General features: G+C 40.4%; 1 protein-coding gene across 5 annotated transcripts in view; it reads left to right on the plus strand.

The window, feature by feature from the left end:
- PPARG (peroxisome proliferator activated receptor gamma) overlaps positions 1-21434 on the plus strand; it is a 136452-nt gene that overhangs the window by 24781 nt on the left and 90237 nt on the right. Inside the window, exon 3 of one of the 5 annotated variants that reach the window (XM_062200466.1) lies at positions 1150-1234. The exons of the other annotated variants lie outside the window; for them this stretch is intronic. The gene's annotated coding sequence lies outside the window, so the exon portion shown is untranslated. The remainder of the gene's footprint in view (positions 1-1149; positions 1235-21434) is intronic. 5 annotated transcript variants of the gene reach the window in all.

Consider the following 21434-nt stretch of genomic DNA (forward strand, 5'->3'; position numbering starts at 1 on the left):
GTTATTTATTTTTATTTTTATTTTTTTGCTTTTGTTAAAAAAATACCTAATAGCAAAGAAGCTGCACATTATTTCATGAGACAATGGAATGCAAAGACTGTACGTGCTGGAGGTCCACTATGGCCTTTAAACCCATGTGCTTTTAGTTAATGGGAAGAAATGACTACTTTTGGAAATACAGACTTAACAAAGACAGACTTCCATATAGGTGGATCCAAATCAATATTTACAAAATATTTATTTAAAATTCAAGTTTATGGTTTAAATATCTGAGAAAAATTTTAGGATAAAGGTATTATGAGAAAATTTTAAGACAGAATCATATGGTTAGATGTATAACAATGAATAGGAAAAAGATGAAGGATGAAATTCTTTTTATTCACAACTTACTGTTTGAGAATTAAGTAACTTCATTATCTCTGCTTCCCAGTTTTGTTTGCCTTTTTAGAATATGCTGTGTGTGATCTCTACACACCTAGCTGGGGCAGGCTTGGTTCTTTGGTTACTTCCAATAACTTTTTAAACATCATTTTATTTTTATGTATTTATTTGGGAGACAGAGCGCTCCCATCTGCTGATTATACCCGCCACAGTGAGGAGAGGGTCTGACTGAAATCAGGATGCCGGAACTGAATCCCAGTCTCCTGTGTGGATGGCGAATTCCCTACCTCCAGAGCCGTCACCTGCAGCCTCCCAAGGTGACATTAGCAGGTGCTCAGATATGGGATGTCCCATCCTAACAAGATGCTGTCCCAACCAGTGTCTTAACCGCTATACCAAATGTCCACCCCCAGTGGTAACTTACATTGCAAATAATGTATGTAAATTCTACCACCGTTTATATAAGATATCACTACTTGGAAGCTAGTCTTACTCAATGGGATAAAAGAGAAGCAACTGTGATCACTTTCTTCTTAAACTCACAAACTGCTTGTTCTCTAGACCCTGTGATCTGAAATAATTTAAATCATTAAGTTTGATATTTTTAACCTTTTATACTCCCAGTAGACAGGACATAGGAAATTTAGTGACGTAAACATCTTTAATAATCTTTAAAAGTCATAAGACTTAGTAACTGGGACAAGAAACAATTAGGTATAAATTTCAGGGAAATACCATAATGGCATGACTTTTGCTTTCTTTTGTTAGCAAGCCACATGGCTTTCCTCTCCAACTCCAGGAATACATAGCGTGGTCTCCTTTGAAGATTCAGTGTTGCCTGCATCACAGAAATGTATGTTTCCCCAGGTTTACTCACTATAATTTGTATTTGCTATTTTTCTTATCTGTGAAGGAAGTACAGCAGCTCCCACTGGGGAATACCCTGTTAAGTTGATCCTAAAATAAGAAATCTAAGGCAAAGGTCACATCCTAATAACTTGTGCAAATCTAAATTCCCATGGAGCTTTGAAATCATTTTGTAGGAATAGCCTATTAACAATGTGTTACTGAACTTCTTCCAGATCGTGTTGTAAAATTGAAGCGGTTTTGTGTACACAAGTAGCCACTGAAGTATAAATAAAATTGACAAGACCTAATTTTTTTTAGCAGTCTATTATGAATATCCAGAGAAATCTCACATAAATAATAAACCACAAAATCTTTTGTCTGACTTTCTCTGGAAGCAGGAGGTATATAAGTCAGGAAATTTAATAATTACATATAATAGAAATGCTTTTTCCTGTTACGATAGACATGTTTAATCTTTTTTACTAACACTGACCCCTAGTTTAGGCTTTAGAAGAACTCCATAACCATGGTTTTCCAGAGACATTCGCTGCTCTGGGAGTTAGCACATCGGGCTGTGGTATCTCCTTTCTGCTAACTGGCCATCCCTTAAAAACTCTACACCTCAGTGTTCTTATCTGTTAGGTAGGAAAATACTTATTGTAAGAATTCAGACTAAATCTATGAAGGATTTACTACGGCATTATTGAACTCTTAACTATCACTGTTTAAGGTCAAGTGATCTTACATGCCACTCAAGGTGACAGTCGACGCTCATGCTATTAAGTATGCACACACTGGCCAAACTGAAGTATTCTTTAAAAAAAAAAGATGAGGTTTAAAGAAGCCTGTGCCACTGTGCTGAATACAGAGGTGTCATATCATGCCACGACACTTGATTGTTCAACACACACACTAACCTGCTTTGAGGATGCTCTGTCAGAAACGTGTTTTGGATATTCCGTTATTTTTTGTTTCAAAGAAATCGGCATTGTTATTCCTTAGTCTCTACTTTCTTATTGCAAAGTAAAGCTGGGCCTAGGGGCAGGGGCTTGGCCCAGTTGTTGAAGTCAGTTAGACACCGGGAGTCTCAGACTGAAGTACCTGGCTTAGGCTCCCAGCTCCAGCTCCCGATTCCAGCTCCCTGCTGCTATACCGCGGGTTTTGGAGCCAGCCGTTGCTGCCACGCATGTGGAAGGCTTACATCGAGTTGCTGGCTTTGGCACTCTGGCCATTGCAGGCACTTTGGAGTGAACTGGGAGATGAGGGAGGGAGAAGCTTACCTCTCTGTCTCTCAAAAATAAAACGAAACATTAAAAGTGGAGCAGAATGTAGTTTTTATATTCTGACAGCTGACCAGGGATGAATGTTGACTGGCATGGGGTGAATTGACTTGACTGTCCTCCAAAGTAATACATGGAAGTTAAAAAAAAAAAAAAACCTGTCAACTCATTCTTAATATGTGAAATAATTATTTTATCCATTAGACATTGGAATCAAAATAATAGCAGCAGTGACTAAGAGGCTAGGAAGAATACGTTTTGTTCACTTTTCTTTGCGGGTGCCAGTGTTGCTGGAGGTCAAATCTCTCCATATATGAACCTACTTATTGCTGCAAGTATAAATTTGGTTTTCCATCGTTTTGATTTCCATGGTATTGTCTTAGTCCAGATTTTCCTTATTCTTCACCTGAGTTATGGCAGATTGTCATTGACACGACGGACGGCTGTTTCCGTTTTGTCCTCCAGGCCACTGCTGACGTTCTAAAGACCATGTTAGCATCTTGTCGCCCTTTCAGGAAGCATCAGAGCCTGCGCCTGCCCCCACAGTGTCATCAGTGGTTTGGACACATCAGAATGTTCCGTGTTCTCCATGACTGGGATGGGCCAGTGGTTCTGTGGGATTACTGACCTGAGACAGTTTTCGTGTACTACACTTCGGGAGAACAAAGACTGTCTTCAGGGTATCCCTAGCACTTAACAAAATCCCTAGCGAATATTATTCAAGTAATAAAATTAGAATGTAATTGAAATAAAATTTTCAGTTATAGTTTTTTTATTTTTTATTTTTTTATTTTTTTTTATTTTATTTTTTTTTTTATTTTTGACAGGCAGAGTGGACAGTGAGAGAGAGACAGAGAGAAAGGTCTTCCTTTTGCCGTTGGTTCACCCTCCAATGGCCGCCGCGGTAGCGCACTGCGGCCGGCGCACCGCGCTGTTCCGATGACAGGAGCCAGGTGCTTCTCCTGGTCTCCCATGGGGTGCAGGGCCCAAGCACTTGGGTCATCCTCCACTGCACTCCCTGGCCACAGCAGAGAGCTGGCCTGGAAGCGGGGCAACCGGGACAGGATTGGTGCCCCAACCGGGACTAGAACCCGGTGTGCCGGCGCCGCAAGGCGGAGGATTAGCCTGTTGAGCCACGGCGCCGGCCCAGTTATAGTTTTTTTAAGATTTTATTTTTTATTTGAGAGGTAGGGTTACAGAAAGAGAGAGAGATATTCCATCTGCTCGTCCACTCCCCAAATGGCCGCAAAGGCCGGAGCATGGCTTATCAGGAGCCAGGAGCTCCCTCTGGATTCCCCATGTGGGAGCTGGGGCCCGAGCACTTGGTCCATCCTCCACTGCTTTCTTAGGTCATAAGCAGAGAGCTGGATCAGAAGAGAGCAACCAGAACACCAATCGGCACCCACATGGGATGCTGGCACCGCAGGTGGAGGCTTAGCCACAGCACCGGCCCCATCAGTTATACTGTCACTTCTACTTCTTAAACATATCATTATTGGCAGTCTTGATTGCTACGTTATTTTTAAATTTACCACTCTGAGATTCAAACCGTGGTACAGAATTTAGTTAAGGAAAGAATTCCTGTGATAGATACGTGCAGGTTGGGTATCCTTAATCTAAAATCTGAAATGCTCTAAACTGAAACTTTTTTGTCGCCAAAATGACACCACAGTGGAAAATTCCCCACCTGATGGTCATGATCAAAACACAGATGCACTAGAAGCATTGTATAAAATTACATTCAGAGGGCCCACCTCGTGGCATAGCAGGTAAAGCCACCGCCTGCAATGCGGGCATCCTGTATGGGCACTGGTTTGTGTCCTGGCTGCTCCACTTCCAATCCGGCTCTCTGCTAATGGCCTGGGAGAAGCAGTGGGAGATGGCCCCAGTGGTTGGGCCCCTGCACCCACATGGGAAACCCAGAAGAAGCTCAGGCCTGGCTGTTGCGGCCATCTGGGAAGCGAACCAGCAGATGGAAGATCTCTCACTCGCTCTCTGTAACTCTTTAAAATAAATAAATAAATCTTAAAAAATTACCTTTAAGCTATGAGTATAAGGTATATATGAATTTTATGTTTAGACTTGCGTCCCCTCCTATAACGTTATGTGTATGTTAATATTCCAAAATCTAAAAAAAAAAATGTAAGAATCAGAGAAACTCTGATCCTGCTAAGAGATAAGGGAGACTCAACCTTTAGATGCAATTTTGTAGATTTAACCATTGCAAACTTTTTTGGTAGCAAATATTGAAAATGAATCTATAAAAATACACAGATATCTTGCCAGCTTCTGAATTTTTTTAAATTTTATTCTTTTTATTTGAAAGGCAAAGAATCTCAGAGAGAGAGAGAAATCTTCCATCCTCTGATTATTCCCTTAATCCCTATAACATCTTGGGCTGGGCTAGTTTGAAGTCAGGAGACTGGAATTCAGTCCAGGTCTCTCATGTGGGTGGCAGGGACCCAAGTATTTGGGTCAACACCCACTGCCTCCCATGGTATGCATTGGCAGGAAGCTGGAATCAGAAGTGGAGCTGGGGCCTGGACCCAGACATTCCTACGTGGGCTGTGGGCATTCCAAACAGCATCTTAACGTCTACACCAAACACCTGCTCCAGCTACTTTGTGTACTTCAATGATGTGTAAGAGTTCATAAACTGTGGACTTTTTACTTCCTATAGCATTTGAAGTTGGGCCTCTAAGTCTGGTAAAGGTGTGGAATAGTTCTTGATACTGGGACGTTTTTCATTCCTAGTTGTACAGTGATACTTCAAAAAGTTCATGGAAATTGAATTAAAATATAAATCCATATACGCATGATGTCTTCAAAACATTCATGAAATAACACATATTATGAGAAAACTATGCATCGATTTATTCTTTTTTTTTTTTTTTTCAAATTCTGTCTCCCATGAGCTTCCTGAAGTACCTTTGTATTATTTACTAAACAAGTAGTTGGTGACCTGTCTTTCTACATCAAGTGATATCTGGAGTACACAAAATGGAATTATGACATACTCCTTGCTCATAGTCATAATGCCTACAAATGAGAGAATTAAATAACAGAGCTGGGTAGTGTGTGATTAGAAAAATCCATGTGGTAGACGTTCATAGAGGAAAACACGTGAGGAAGTGTGTTTGGAAGAGGGAAGTGATAAAAATACTGCAGTAACTTATATATATGATTTATGAATGAAGAAAGAGGGGATGAAAGGAAGTAAAAAATGATGGCGATACTAAAATACAGAAGAGGGACTCTGGGCAGAGGAGATGAGCTTGACTTTGGACTTGTTACAGATGTGAAGATAAATGACTGGACTTCATTCCAGAGGTCAGAACTAGGCATGTGGACTTGGGTGTTGTTAGCCCTGGTTGAAGAATGTAGTGAAAATTGAGGCTTGAACAACCTAGTGGTAGAGCTTAAAAGTGGAAGATGAGAGAGAGAAAAGAATGGTATCACTGGTGTCAAAAAGGAGGAGCATTTTAAAAGGAGAAAAGGAAAACAAAACTTAGTACTGCTTGTATGGTTGGCGTTGTGTCAGTGATTCTATGTAGATAACCTATTTAGTCCTCACGAATTATTGTTGTCCATATTTTACAGGTGAGTTAAGTGAAGTTTAAGGTGATTAAATAACTTGCGTAATGGTCATTCTACTAGCAGGAGGTGAAATCAGGGCTTAAATTGATATCTACCTGACTGTCAAGCCCATTAAAGAGTTTAGAATTTTTCTTAATTTTTAAAATTTGTATTTTTTTTATTATTTGACAGATACATACAGAGCTTCCACCCACTGGTTCACTCCCCAAACGCCAGTAATGGCTGAGTTTGGGACTTGCAGAAGCTGGGAATCGGGAGCTCGACCCAAGTCTCCCATGTGGGTGGCAGGGACCCTACTACCTGAGCGACCTGCTGCCTTCCGGGGTGTGCGTTAGTCAAATGCTGTAAAGTTGTGTTTAGAAGGAGGAAATAGTACAAGGATGAAGTCTAAGAACAGACATTGCAAAGAGACCACTAAGTTTAGAGGCAAGGATAATGGGATTGCTATGACCACCATGTCAATGAGGAGGAGAGAAAATGAGAAAGGTGTCAGGGAAGCCCGGATTATACAAAGACAGTCCACCTTCCATGTCTGCGGGTTTCACATCTGTGTACTCAACCAACCCAGGAACTGACAACACTGGGGGAGGGGAGAGAGAGACTGTGTTGGTATTGAGTAGGTACATTTTTTTTCTTGTCATTATTCCCCAAACAGTACAGTATAGCAGCTATTTACATAGCATTCACATTGTACTAGGTGTCATAAGTCAACTAGAGATGATTTAAGTTACACCAGAGAGTAGGCGTGGGTGATACGTAAATGCCACACCATCTTCTGTAAGGGACATGGACACCTGTGGATTTTGGTACCCGCAGGGGAATCCTCAGGGGAATCTGTAATTTTTATTTGGAAAAAATCTTGGAGCACTGGTTCAAATCCCTGCTGCTCTGCTAACACTCCCGAGAAAGCAACAGAAGATGGCCTAAGTGTTCGGTCCCCTGCCACCCTGCCATAGGCTCCCAGTTTGGGCCTAGACCACCCCCAACTGTTGCAGGTATCTGGGGAGTAAGTCAGCAGATAGAAGGCCTCTATCTCTCTCTCCTAACTTCCCTTCTGTTTCAAATAATAACCCCTCCTTTCAAATAAATAACTTTTTTTAAAAAACCCATAAAAATAAAGACAATGTGGCAGTTAAGTCACTTTCTGTCTTCTGGCCTCACTTTTCCTGTAGTTAGGCAAATTAAGTTAGACAAACTGATCTTATAATGACCCTTCCAATACTTTCAAAGCACTGTGAAGTGGTCTTGAAATAACTTTGGTCTATTCACAGATGCTACAATCATAATGTTTTATAAATCATACTAACTTGTTGGAATAGCTGAAATTAGAGCTCCCAAGGAAACTTTTAGAACATGAGACCTAAGGTCAAACTTTTAGAACATGACCTAAGGTCTGAATGTAGGGGCTGGCTCTGTGGTGCGGCGGGTTAAGCCAGTATGGGTACCAGTTCAAATCCAGGCTGCTCTGCTTCTCATGTGGCTCCCTGCTAACGTGCCTGGGAAAGCAGCGGAAGATGACCGAAGTGCTCAGGCCGCTGGCACCTTTGTGGGAGGCCAGAAGGAACTCTTGCGTTTGGCCTGCCCCAGCCCTGGCCATTGTGGCCATTTGGGGTATGAGTCAACAGATTGAAGATTCTCATATTCTCTCTCTTCTCTCTGTAACTCTTTCAAATAAGTAAATCTTTTAAAATAACTTCTGAGTGTAGACCTTTTCCCCCTAATTAAAAACCAATTATTAATCTGCATGAATATAGCACCAGCTGTAAAGTGTCTTGAAAGCAAGGACCATACCCTGTTCTCTATCGTCGACCCCCAGCATCCAGCATAGTGCCTGACACAGAACTCTGCAGTCAATATTCATCAAATGGATGAAAGTTGAATGACGTATTAAAATGCCACCAGTGAAGAGGTTCCTAGAGTACCTTTCCCATTGTTTTCTTCCTCTTATCACTTAGTCCCTTCCTTGACATTAAGGAACATGTTCATTGTGTTAAGATGGTCACTGCCTGTTTTTAATGCCATTTTCACTTGTTTGCTATGTTTGACTCTTTCTAAAAAGGAAACTAAGGATATGGCTGAAATTTAATTGAAATCTTAAGATTTTCAAAACTGTGTTTGTAGTAACTTAAAATTAGTACTTTGGTTCTTTTCATCTTTGATTCATTTAAAATTTACCAAGGCTACTTTTCTTTGTCAAAAGAAATTTATGTTTTAGTTTGTGGTGGAAAAATGGTTTCGAGAAACAGAAATCTATTTCTGAACAAATTTAGTGATGCTGTGTAAGAAAACCACAAGAAGTCATCCCAGTTTAGTAGTGCTTCCCATCTTAAACACATGATCGCGGTTGTCCTCCCGCTAGCTGAAAGGTTGCAAAATGTCAGCATTATACCTTTGACTTCCTTGTGGGTTCCTGCTACCCCACCCCACCCTCTATAAAGTGGTGGATAGAACTGTAAAACCCCAGGAGTACGACACTGTTGACACTGTCGTTCACTGCGCTTTTAGTTTGAGGGGCCCTGCCAAGATGAGCTGAGAGCCAGAGGAGATGGACTTGAATTTATAGCAGCTCAGTGACACAGACTATACTTTTTCCAGACCAGACAGCAGGCCAGTTTTAACTTTCACACTTCATATCGTGGAAGAGTTACAGCTGTGACAAAGTCACCAGAGGCATCCCTGGTGCATGTTCGTAAATAAGAAAATTGACTGCAGGACTATTTGTCCAAATCTATGGTTTTTGTGTGCCTTGTACTTTTTTCTGGGGTAGTACCACTTGGTGCTATTTCAGAGACCCTGAGTCTTTGCATCTTTCTGATCCAGAGTTGGGGTCAAAGCTGCACCTGCACTATTTTGTTTTCAGTGATCTGGTTATTTGAAGATACCTTTGTCTCTCTTGGTTAGCCCCTAGCGTCAGGTGTGCAGATGATCATTGAGTTTTCCTTTCCCTGAGGTGGAGATTTAGGGTATTTGTTTACATAGGACTCAGAAAAAATGTGTATGTTAATAAATGGCTGATTCCTGGGGAGAAACTGAAATACTGGGCAGAGCAACCAGGCATCTAAAAACTGCGTACTTCCTAGGAAATGCACAGACATTCTGGATTTTGAGTCCAGGTAGCACCACAGGTTATATAGAGTCAGGCGTCTTATGAAAACACTTGAAGGAAGAAGGTGATCGGTTTTGTTTTGTTTTTCTTCCTTAAAGTCTCATTCAGTTTTAAGTATTTGGTTTTTTTTTCTCCAAAATATATACTATCATAGTACTGAAAGAATGACCAGTTTACTATGAAATACAAAGAATTGGGGTTGAAAGACATTATCTTGTAATTTAAAATACAAAAGCAGAGCCAGAAAAATCAGGTATTGAAAGAGAAGGGAACTGGATGTTGTAGGTCTACATGCTCTTCTGTGGACCACTGCTGGTTTTATTTTAGCTGCTCTGTTCACTTCACCGCCAGCAGAGTCACCATTTCCTTACGAATCTTCTGCGTTTGGAGTTTGAACCACCTATAAATCAACAGTCTGAGTAGAATCTTGGCAGATGAGGGCTCAGGAAACAAGCGTTTTGTTTACATTTAGATAATTTTTGAGCACATGGCCTCTGGGTGTTTGGTGAGAAGTCCAGGAAAGAGAAGCCTAAAGAACAGAGTACTTATTGTGAGTAGTCGCCTTCACCTTTTTTCCACTCGGGAGTTTAATTCCAAACAGCCTGGGAAAAACTCAAGACGTTATCTCTTGCAACTTAGTTGTCAGATTTTTTAAAGAGAATGAGGAGCCCACAATAAAAGCGATTGAAGACCACAGCAGAATGCAGGAAGGTAGCTGGCCTGATTGCTTTCTGGGCGCTGTTGAAAAAGGCAGACTCCCTGCTGCAGCCACACAGCGTGAGACTGGGAGCTGGGTGGAGTGCGGTTGAGTTGGATGTGAAGAGGCCCTCCAAAACACAAGCTAATGTCACAAATCCCAGGACTGGGGGGCCAGGAATGGCCCCTGCTATCGTCAGAATCACTTGTCCAGTTGAAATTTATGACTGTATGTTGTCAGAAACAAAGCAAACAAACTGCACAACGAAGAGTGATTCTTGAGTATCTAAATGACACCGGTAAAAGCTCTGAGCTTGCAAAGTACTGCTACTGTAAGGGTGAGATTGAAATACCATAGCATTACATTCGGTTCTGAAAACGTTTCCCGTAGAGCAGCTGAATTCTCACTTTTCTCTCCTGCTTCTGGTGGTCATTTCACCACTCGTCATAAACTCCACTAGAGGGAGTTAAAAAGGAATGAAGGAAATCAGAATGTGTAGATTTTTTGTATTACCCTCGAGGCCTTTAGCATCCATCGCTGACAGTGATTAATAATAAGCCAGTACTGCTTGGTGGACATACACCAGTTAAGGAAGCCTCCGTAACTCCGAAAGAAGCAGGTGGGAAGGTTTAGTCAAACACTTATTGATGCTACCTCTTGAGATCTTTGTAGAACAAGGTTTTCTCTTGAAGACAGGGTTGCATCTTCGCTCGTGAGCAGATTGGCAGTGCAGATGTCTGACTAGCAAATAACAAGCTGCCTACCTTCTGTCATTTTTTTTTTTAAATCATGGTAAACTTATTTAACATAAAAGTTACCACTTTAAATGCAGCGGCACTGATTACATTCAGCATTGTGCAGCCATCACCCCTCTCTACTTTAAAAACTTTTTCATCACCCCAGACTGAAACTGTGTCCATTAGAAAATATTTCCCTACCATCCACCCCTATCTTGTGATGTCTGCTCTTCCTTATGTCTCTGAATCTTCCTTTGCCGATTATTTCATATAAATGAGGTTATATGGCTTATTTCACTGAGCACAGTATCTTCAAGGTTCACCCATGTGTCAAAATGCCATTTCTTTTTAAGACTGAATATTCTACCACCACATAGATATACCAAGCTTTGCTATTCCGTTGAGATATATACTTAGGTTGTTTTCACCTTTTGCTATTGCACATAATGCCGCAATGAACATTGCTGTTCAAGTACTTGTTTAAGCCCGTGATTTCAGTTCTTCTGGGTGTATTCCTAGAAACGGAATTGATGAGTCATGTGGTAATTCTATGTTTTGCTTTTTAAGGAACTACCAAACTGTTTTCCACAGCTGCTGTGCCATTCCACATCCCCACCAGCAAAGTGAGTGGGTGCTAATGACTCCATATCCTTAGCAACACTTTTTAAACTTTTTTACTTTATTTTTAAGAATTTGAGAGGCAGAGAGAGAGAGAGCGAGCTATTACGCACTGGCATGCTCCCCAGATGTCCACAACAGCTGGGGTTAGGCCAGGCTAACGCTAGGAGTTTGGAGCTCAATCCAAGCCTCCCATGTGGGTGACAGCAACCCAACTACGAGGGCTGTCACCACTAGCTTTCAGGGTCTGCGTTGCCAGGAAGTAGGAAAAAGGAGCTAGATAGAGGTGCTGGACCCAGGCCCTCTGATTTGGGATAACTGCTAGGCTGATCTCCAGTCCCCATAATTTTATTTTTTGATGACGGCTATCTTGTTGTATTCTTGTTATGGCTTTGTTGTGTATTTCCCTAATGACTGGTGATGCCGAGCAGCTTTTCATGTGCTTTATTGACCCTTAGCACATCTTCTCTGGAGAAGTATCTGTTCAAGTCCTTTATTATTTTCAATTGAGTTGTTTACCTTTTGCCTTTCTGTTCCTGCTCTTTAATTCACTTTCTCACATACTTCTCAATGTAGTCAAAAATATTTGAGCACCGGTCGGTGCTTCCTCTCAGCTCTCCATTGCCACATACATGGGATTAACGTTGAATGCTTTTTGTGCCGTTTCCAAAGCCAGTACCCAAGAAACTGTCTCTCTTCAAATAAAAACATTTTCTGGATGCTTTAAGACTGTGGAATCTCTTGTATTCTTTCCCAAATCTCAGTTTAATGAGTCCACAAGTAGGGAATGATTCACTGAGAAGCACTTCAGAAAATAAACATCCATTTCCTCAGAATGAAGAAATTTTAGACCATCTTTTCTCAAACTGGGATCCAAAGATTCCTGGAGATCCACAAAAGTATTTTTGGGCTCTGAGAGTTTTGAAATTTTTAAATATTATGTTTTCATGTCCATGATAATAAAAAAAAATCACTCAAGCCCACACATCACAATTCAAGGGTACTTTGATGGGCTAAGACTTTGCTTCTTGTACGCATTTTTTACCCTGGGCTCGTTACACCTCTGAGGAGTTGGAAGACACAGCTTTGGCAGGTCTGCAGGACTGTTCTTCTAATTTTAAAGGGACTCATATATTAGTGAAGCTTAAGAAATGCTGATCTGGGGCCGGCGCTTGTGGCATAGCGGGCGAAGCCACCACCCATGCTGGCATTCCATATGGGCTCCGGTTCGAGTCCCTGTGCCTCCACTTCTGATCCAGCTCTCTGCTATGACCTAGGAAAACAGTAGAGGATAGCCCAAGTCCTTGGGCCCCTACACCCTCATGGGAGACCCCGAGGAAGCTTCTGGCTCCTGGCTTTGGATCAGCACAGCTCCGGCCCAGCTGTTGCGGTCAACTGGGGAATGAACCAGTGGATAGAAGACCTTTCTCTTTCTCTCTCTCTCTCTCTCTTTCTTTCTTCTTCTCTCACTGTGTAACTCTGACTTTGAAATAAATAAATAAATATTTTTTAAAAATGCTGATTAAGGGGCCGGTGCTGTGGCGCACTAGGTTAATCCTCCGCCTGCGGCACCATCGTGGATGCCAGTTCTAGTCCCAGTTGCTCCTCTTCCAGTCTGGCTCTCTGTTGTGGCCTGGGAGAGCAGTGGAGGATGGCCCAGGTGCTTAGGCCCCTGCACCCACATGGGAGACCAGGAGAAGGCATCTGACTCCTGGCTTCGGATTGGCGCAGCTCCGTCAGTTGCGGCCATTTGGGAGGTGAACCAATGGAAGGAAGACCTTTCTCTCTGTCTCTCTCACTGTCTATAATTCTACCTGTCAAATAAATAAATAAAAATCTAAAAAAAAAAAAATGCTGCTTAAATCCAACTCCTCTCCTTTACCAAAGAAGGCATAGAGATGTTAAATGAATTTAGCTAGGGTAACATAGCAAGTTTATAAAACCAACCAACACTAAAACTCATGTCTTCGAAGACTGTCTAGTATTGTTTGAGCTAGAAAAGGGATACTGCAAAGCTTCACTGAGTTTGTAAGGTAGTGAGGAAAGCAGAAAATGAACAAATACCAGCGTGCGTGATGAGTGCTATACGGGAGACAAAGCATAATTTGAGTTAGGCAGTTTAACCTGGTATGACAGTTTGGAAGAGTGATTTTTATGCTGACAGGTAAAGAAAGAACAGGTTACTTAAAGGGAGTTGTGAAAATAACTGTGACAGGCAGAGGGAAGGTGTGTGAAGGCTCTGAGGTGGGTAAAGCAGCTGGTTAGAAAAGGAAACCAGTGGGACTTCAGAGATAAGCAGGGATAGATTATTCAGGGCAGTCCTCGAAGTCTGTACAGAAGAATCCACTGTAAACAGGAGTGGCATAAATTCATTTACTCTTTAGACGATCACTCTGGCTGCCCGCAGAATTGATGGAGAGGAGATGGGAGCAGGTAGGACACCTGGTAGAAAGCTATGCACATGTGAGAGATGAGAATGACGGGATTACATTTGATAAGGAGATGGAGAGAGGTGGGTGCGTGTAAGTGTTTAGCAAATAGAATCAGAATCCCTGGTGATTGGGGGAGGGTATTAGTTCCCTTTTTTGGGGAACTGATCAGATGGGAGGTTGGCGGAGCCATTCTTAAAGACAGGGCTCATGAACGGAGGGTCAGTTTAGGGGCACAGATGGTGAGCGTAGTGTTGGGCCCATTGATCTGAGTTGCCTATGGGACACTTCACTAGAACTATCAAGTCGATGTTTGTCACTAGGACTGAGGCCCAGGAGAGAAGATGGAACAGATAGAAATTGCTCCAGTATATCATAGTATCTGCTACATTACATGCTGAGTCATCTACGCCAATGGCTGTCAAACATTTTCCCAGTTATTTTGCCAGAATAATGTGAAATGATGATGAACTGGAATGTACAATGTATACATTGTTTTTGGTAAATTTCCGGTTAACCCCGTCACCCAGAAAGCCCTTTCCATTTCTGGTTGTGTAAATCTGTCTTCAGCATTTGAAACCATGTTTCTGTTCTGACAAATATTATAGGGTGTGATAAAATTTAAATTGAACTTAAGTAGCCCTGAATTTATTACTCAGGAACTTTTAATAGTTTCATTTTGAATAGCAAATAGCATTTTACTGTAGATTCATAAAATGTTGAAAGTTATCTCAGGAAACTGCTTTTATAAAATTATTTTTTTCTGGCTTTTTTGTTTCCTTCTTCTAAAAATAGAGAAACAACTTTTAATACATTAAGAGTTTTCTTTTAATTTTTTAAAAATGCGTTATTTGAAAGGGAGACACAGAGAGAAAGGCTGGCTCACTTCTCAAACGCCCACAGTAGTCCAGGGACAGAAGCTGGGAGCCAGCAGTTCAAACCAGGTCTTCCATACAGGTGGCAAGAACCCATTATTTGGGCTGACAGCACTGTCTCCCAGGGTTCACATTAGCAGGGAACTGGAGTCAGGAGCCAGAGCCAGGAGTCAAACCCGTGCAGTCTGAAGTGGGACGTAGGCAACTTAGCCAGCAGCCCAAACACTTGCTACTCGTTAAGAGTTTTTAATAATTATTCAAAGTAATATTGCATTTGTTTTCATTTCATTTGTGGGTTTTATGTAATTGCACCCAGAGGGACTAGGTATAATCAGAACATTGCCCTGCATTATTAACTTCATCAAAATGTGTTGGTTTTAATGACTTATTCCATAATTTATGGCAGTTACTTCAAAATTAATCTGCTGACATTACAGATCTACCTGTGTCTACAGTAGAGAACCATCTGAATTGTTACCTCTCAATTAGGTGTGAGAAATTTAAGTCTTGAGCCACCTCTGTGGAGGAGCTTGCCATTGATAGTTATATCAAAGTGGGTTTTTTCTTTGAAGATTTATTATTTATTTGAAAGGCAGAGTTAGAGAGAGAGAGAGAGAGAGAGAGAGAGAGAGAGGTCTTCCATCCACTGGGTCACTCCTCAAATGGTCGCAATGACCCAAACTATGCCCATCCGAAGCCAGGAGCCAGGAGCTTTGGGTCTCCCATGCAGATCCAGGGACCCAAGGATTTGGAAGTGGAGCCGTCGGGTCTCAAACCAGTACCCGTTTGGGATGCTGTCACAACAGGCAGTGACTCTACCTGGTACACCACAGTGCTAGCCCCCAAAGTGATTCTTTTAAAAAACTAAAATTTCCTTTAAAATGTCATCTAGGGAGAAGGACATTTATAGTCCATTTACTTACAGTTTCAAATTGATGGTAAGAGCTCATTGTCAAGAGGGGTTTTTTTTAGTGTATTAGGGCTCTATATATAATTCAAAGAATACAGTAAGACTGGTACTGTCACAGTTGTATTGCCTCAGGTTGTGTCTCTGAGCCCTTGGCAGGGTTGGTAAGTACTCCAACATGAAATAATTTCGATAGCTCAGGTTTATAGTTAAGACTTCCCAAGTGTTAAACATTTACTGAATTAAATTATTCTGGGTTTTGTTATTTTTTTTTTTTGAAGCTTAAGTTAATTATACTCATCAACCCAAGCTTTATTTTGTTGCCCTCATTGAAGTAAGTTGTTTTGATCATTTAAAAATATTTTTAATAGGATAATTATTTTGTTTAGCTTTTTTAAAAGTGTGATTCCTGTCTCTCCCCTCTTGGAAGCTTTGAGATAAATTGACTATTGTTATTGTTATTTATGTTGAAAGATATTAAAATGAGATTTGTAATCTAAATGGGTATTAACTTACCTCACATCTGGTCACTTGAAAAGTGGCCAGATGCAACAGTTCTTAATGCAAGAGAGCCTAAGGCAAAAACTTTGCAATTTCCACCCTCCTTTGCAAAACAACTATCCTACGTGAACCTTCAGCTTTAGAAAAAGGAAAGGAAAAGGAAATTACATTAATTTATAATAATATATAATAATTATAACTGATTATTAAGATAATTGGAATCAATTTTTGAATTATGGATTCCAATAAAAGTATTAATGTGATTCCTAGCTTAATAAGCTAACCATTTGAAGTGGAAAGCCTTGTAGAAAAGGGAAAAAAAACCTATGGCAGCACTGACCTAGTTTCTGGTTGCCAGGGCCAAAGACATCATGACACCTCTCTCCTCTCTAAATCTCATCACCTTGCTTAATCTTAAAGTGGTAATGACCTAGTTTGCCTGTGATAGTCCCAGTTTATTCCTATTGTCCAAACCTAGTTTTCAATAATGTCCTCTTTGACTCTTAAACAGTATCCCAAACTGTATAATAAAGTGTGTGGTCATCTTAACCTAATCCCTTTTTCTCAGACATTAGTCAGCAAGGGTGAGGAATGGAGTTGATGAGAATGTATGAGAATGACACGTTGAAAAAGCACCGGAATGAAATGATCAGAATTTGTAGTAGAGCCAGCGCTGCGGCTTACTAGGCTAATCTTCCGCCTTGCGGCGCCGGCACACCAGGTTCTAGTCCCAGTCGGGGCACCGATCCTGTCCCGGTTGCCCCTCTTCCAGGCCAGCTCTCTGCTGTGGCCAGGAAGTGCAGTGGAGGATGGCCCAAGTCCTTGGGCCCTGCACCTCATGGGAGACCAGGGTAAGCACCTGGCTCCTGCCATCGGATCAGCGGCGGCCATTGGAGGGTGAACCAAAGGAAGACCTTTCTCTCTCTCTCACTGTCCACTCTGCCTGTCCAAAAAAAAAAAAAAAAAAAAAAGAATTTGCAGTAGTAAGATGAAAGCTGAGCTGCAGATTGATGCGTGAGTTTATTCTGCACATCACAAGATACACCAGATTCATGCCTACTTGTTCTTGGCGAGGTAGGGGAGGCAGAGGATAATAACCAGGTCAGGAGTTTGTGGTAGTTTTAGGCAATACTAATGTTAAGCTTCCTGGCTGAGGTTTTGCATATTGCAGGTCTGTCACCTCCTACTACTCTTTCTTTGAGGACAAGCGGTAGTGATATCTAATAGCAACACTGCAGAGAAAAAAAAAAAAAGATGGGAGATGACCATTTAGAAAAATGGGAAGACTTTTACTCTTCTCTGAAAAAGCTTCGCTAAACATCCCTGCCTTTTACCTTAATAATCTACTCAAAAGTTTATTTTGTCAGCTAGAGAAGACTACCTGCGAATATTTTCTGCTTTTTAATAACTCAGCTGTTGCACAGTATCTTCATTTAAAGTAACTTCTGTGATTATAAGAGTAATAGCTACTATTTCAGAATATTAAAATATAAAAAATTATAAAAATATAAAGCAAGAAAATCACTCATCATCACCCCAAAATAACTAGTGTTAACATTATAATCACAGTTTCTTTCAACTTCCTTGCATATATAGAATGTGTATATAAACAATTATTCAGTGAAGCTCTTTAAAAGTTATAACCTAAAGGGAATATCTTTAGTGATCTGGTAACAATAGCAGAAAATAATTACAATGTTTTGCATTTGCATATAGCTTTAAAATGTATAAAATTCTTTTGTATACTGAAATATTTCAACCTAATAAAACAGCTGTAAGGGAGGGCAGATACTACTTCCCATTTTACTTAGAGGAAAAATTGAAACCCAGAAGTGCTCCTAGACGTGTCCAGAGATGTCATCAACTAGTAGCACCTAGACTAGAACCCCCTGTTTCTTCACAGCCAAGGCGCTTTCAGTGTATACCTCGGACTTACTTGTGCTAGAAGTTAGACGTACCGAAAATTGAACCAGGTAGAAATAATTATGAGCAGCTGAAGAACCAAGTTGGAAAAGAAGGCAGAGAAGAACAACATTAAGAATAGCTGTCTTTAGGTTCATACAGAGCATTATTCAAAGAATGATAGCCATCTTTCTTAGAACTTCTGAAAGTAAAACTAAGAGACTGAGCTTCTTGTGGGCCTTGAAGTGTAGGGTAGGGCCCTTTCCTGAAGGTCTTCAGAAATGCACGTCTTATCTGGAGCTTAGTGATCAGCCAGTCCAGTCTTAAATACCTGAGGATGCCCTAAGCATTACAAATGAATAAGAAGGCATATGTTTTTGTATTTTCAAAGGCTTAACAATGTAACTGGAGAAGTAAACCAGACATATAAAATAAATTAGGTCTGATATTAGCTTTCTATACAATGAGTTATTGGGTTAATAACTAATGAATTAACATTCAATTAACATTTACTTTGTGCTAACAAAGAAAAACATGATTGTTATTGCATAAGTAATATCAGAAAACCGAAAATAAGTCCTAGTAGATGGCACAAAACAGTAATATAATAATAATTCATCCACTTGATACATCTACTCCACATTCATTGAGCATCTGTCCTGTACCGCAGGCACATAGGCGTGAGTGTTCCTATTGAATATAACTTGAGTTACATGTTAAGAAATAGTGAACAATGAGATGGGAGGTTGGGTGGGTGGTTAACGTGGGCTGATTATGGCAGTAATGTTATTAACCAATGCAGAGGTTAGGCTGAGTATGTCTAGGGACAAGGGTTTATAATGGGTGAACCCATGGCACTTAAAATTCAGTGAATGGAAGAGTTCAGAGAAAATATTACAAGTCTCCTCATCCACCCTGCTCTCCTTTTCTCTAGTTGGAGGATAAGAAACGGAGAGCAGAGCTGTTGTGACTTGCCTGGTTTTGTACACTGAATCAGTGACAGAACTGAAGGCACAGCCTAGCTCTCCAGCTTTCTTTGCATTATACCCTTCTGCCTCTTTTCAGTCTTGAATTAGCTAAAACAGCTTTCCATCCTTCCCTGTGCCAACTCTGTGTACACCAAATCTTAGACCTTAAATTAAAGATTTGGGTTGTAATCACCATTCAGTCATTGGTAGAAAAGTATGATTTCAGAAATAGACCAGTCTCACGTCTCAGTTTCAGTGACTGTCTTCTTTATAAAATTACAAAAGGATCAGTGAGATCAACAACATCACAACATCCAGTTTGGAATGAATGTTTTATAACCGTGACGCTGAGCCATGTCTTAGACCTAGCTCTATCACTAACTCACTGTGCGATGCTGCACCACAGGTCGTATCCAGTCTTTTATCTTTAGTTATGAAATGAGAGGGTTAGAAAGTCTTTAAAGCCAATTTTAATTTTGTTATATAGCTATATTTTACTATTACTTGAATAAAGTATAGACTTGAAGAAGATGGTTAGGATTCTTAGTGTTCCCCTAATTTTTATTATATCATTTAAATGATGTTATTGCAAAACTAACTCTAAACGATTTATGGTTACAGCTCTTATATATCTAAACAACCAAAACTAATTAAATAATAAGCTATAAAATCCTTAATATTAAAATCAGAAGTACAAATATGTAGATGGCTAGTATAAATTTTTAGGGGGCTGTAATTCAACACCCTTTGCTAGTTAATGCTATATATTTAACTAATTTTTTCCCAAATTTTCTTTTTGAACCCCTTATGAAACATTCCTTTCTGCAGTATTACTAGATATCGTCTGACTTTCACTTAATACAAATAAATCACTTATGAATTAAAAATCTATTTTTTTCCTTCTCTCATTAATCCTAGGCAACTGAAGTAGTGCTGAGTTCCAGTGAAATCATAAATAAAAACCGTGATGCTGAAATTGCTTATCAGTATTCAGTTATAAAATCATCCAGTAATTAAAATATTAATTTTTGCAATTTTATATAATTAAATTGAAAGCATAAAATTTAAAACTTTTCATCAAAAATTGAAAATGGGTAGGAGTTTGGCTCAATGATTAAGACACTGCTTGGGACCCCTGCATCCCGTATCAGAGTGCCTTGCTGGGGTCCCAGCTCCTCCGCTTCCAATCCAGCTTCCTGCGAATTCGCATCCTGGGAGGCAGCAGATGATGGCTCAGCTTCTTGGGTTCCTGCCACCCACGTGGGAGACCTAGATTGAGTCTCAGTCTAGGTCTGGCCCGGCCCTAGCTAGTCTCTTGCCTGCAGGCATTTGAGGAGTGAACCTGGTGGTCGGAGAATTGATCTCTCTTTCTCTTTCTCTTTCTCTCTCCTTTTCTTTATCTCTCCCCTCTTCTCCCCGCCCCCCACCTCTCAAATAAGCTGAAAATAAATATATAAGTATTTAATGAAAATAATGGAAATACATCAATTGAATGGATAGACAAGATGTGCCATATCTATGTTCCGCCTAGTCTAGACCATTCAGCAATAATATATGCTACAGCATGAACAGACCTGAAAAACCTTTTGCTAAGTGAAACAAGCCAAACACATGACACAGTATTTTATATGACTCTATTTGTATGAAATATCTAGTAAAAGCAGAACTAGTCTGTAGAGGTAGAAACATAGTCTTTGCTTGGGATTGAGGGTAGAAAGTGGCTTTGAATCTAAATCAGCATGAGAAATCTTAGTGGGTCTGAAACATTTATGATAATGGTTGTGTTATGGGAAAACAGCGGCAGAGAAATTATTGTTACCTCGGTTCTTTGTCTCACATGGAAGAATTTCCAAGTGGACAGCAGAGAGATTTCAAAAGATTTATTAGAGTCAAACACTTCTAGCTAGAGCGGCATAGAGGGGGGCTTCCAAGAGAGGAAAAAACCCAAAAGCCCTGCCCCCATAGCATTTTAAGTACAATCTTGGGGACCAAACTGTCAGTCAACAAAATGGAGATAAACTCAACAAAAGACCTGATTTACAATTCTTCATCCTATCTGGCTCTCATGATTTTTTTTGAAAACTTTTATTTAATAAATATAAATTTCAAAAGTACAACTTTTGGATTATAGCAGTTTTTCCTCCCATAACCAGCCTCCCACCCACAAGCCATCCCATCTCCTACTCCCTCTCCCATCCTATTCTTCATTAAGATTCATTTTTAATTATCTTTATATACAGAAGATCAACTTACTATATACTAAGTAAAGATTTCAACATTTTGCACGCACACAGATAGACAAAGTATAAAGTACTGTTTGAAGACTAGTTTTACCATTAATTCGCATAGTATAACACATTAAGGACAGAGATCCTACATGGAGAGTAAGTGTACAGTGACTCCCGTTGTTGATTTAACAACTGACACTCTTATTTATGACGTCAGTAATCACCTGAGGCTCTTGTCATAGCTGCCAGGCTATGGAAGCCTCTTGAGTTCACCAAGTCTGACTTTATTTAGACAAGGCCATGGTCAAAGTGGAAGTTCTCTCCTCCCTTCAGAGAAAGGTACCTCCTCTCTTTCTTTG

The sequence above is a fragment of the Lepus europaeus genome, chromosome 9 (genome assembly GCF_033115175.1).
Source record: "Lepus europaeus isolate LE1 chromosome 9, mLepTim1.pri, whole genome shotgun sequence".
In the NCBI taxonomy this organism is placed as follows: domain Eukaryota; kingdom Metazoa; phylum Chordata; class Mammalia; order Lagomorpha; family Leporidae; genus Lepus; species Lepus europaeus.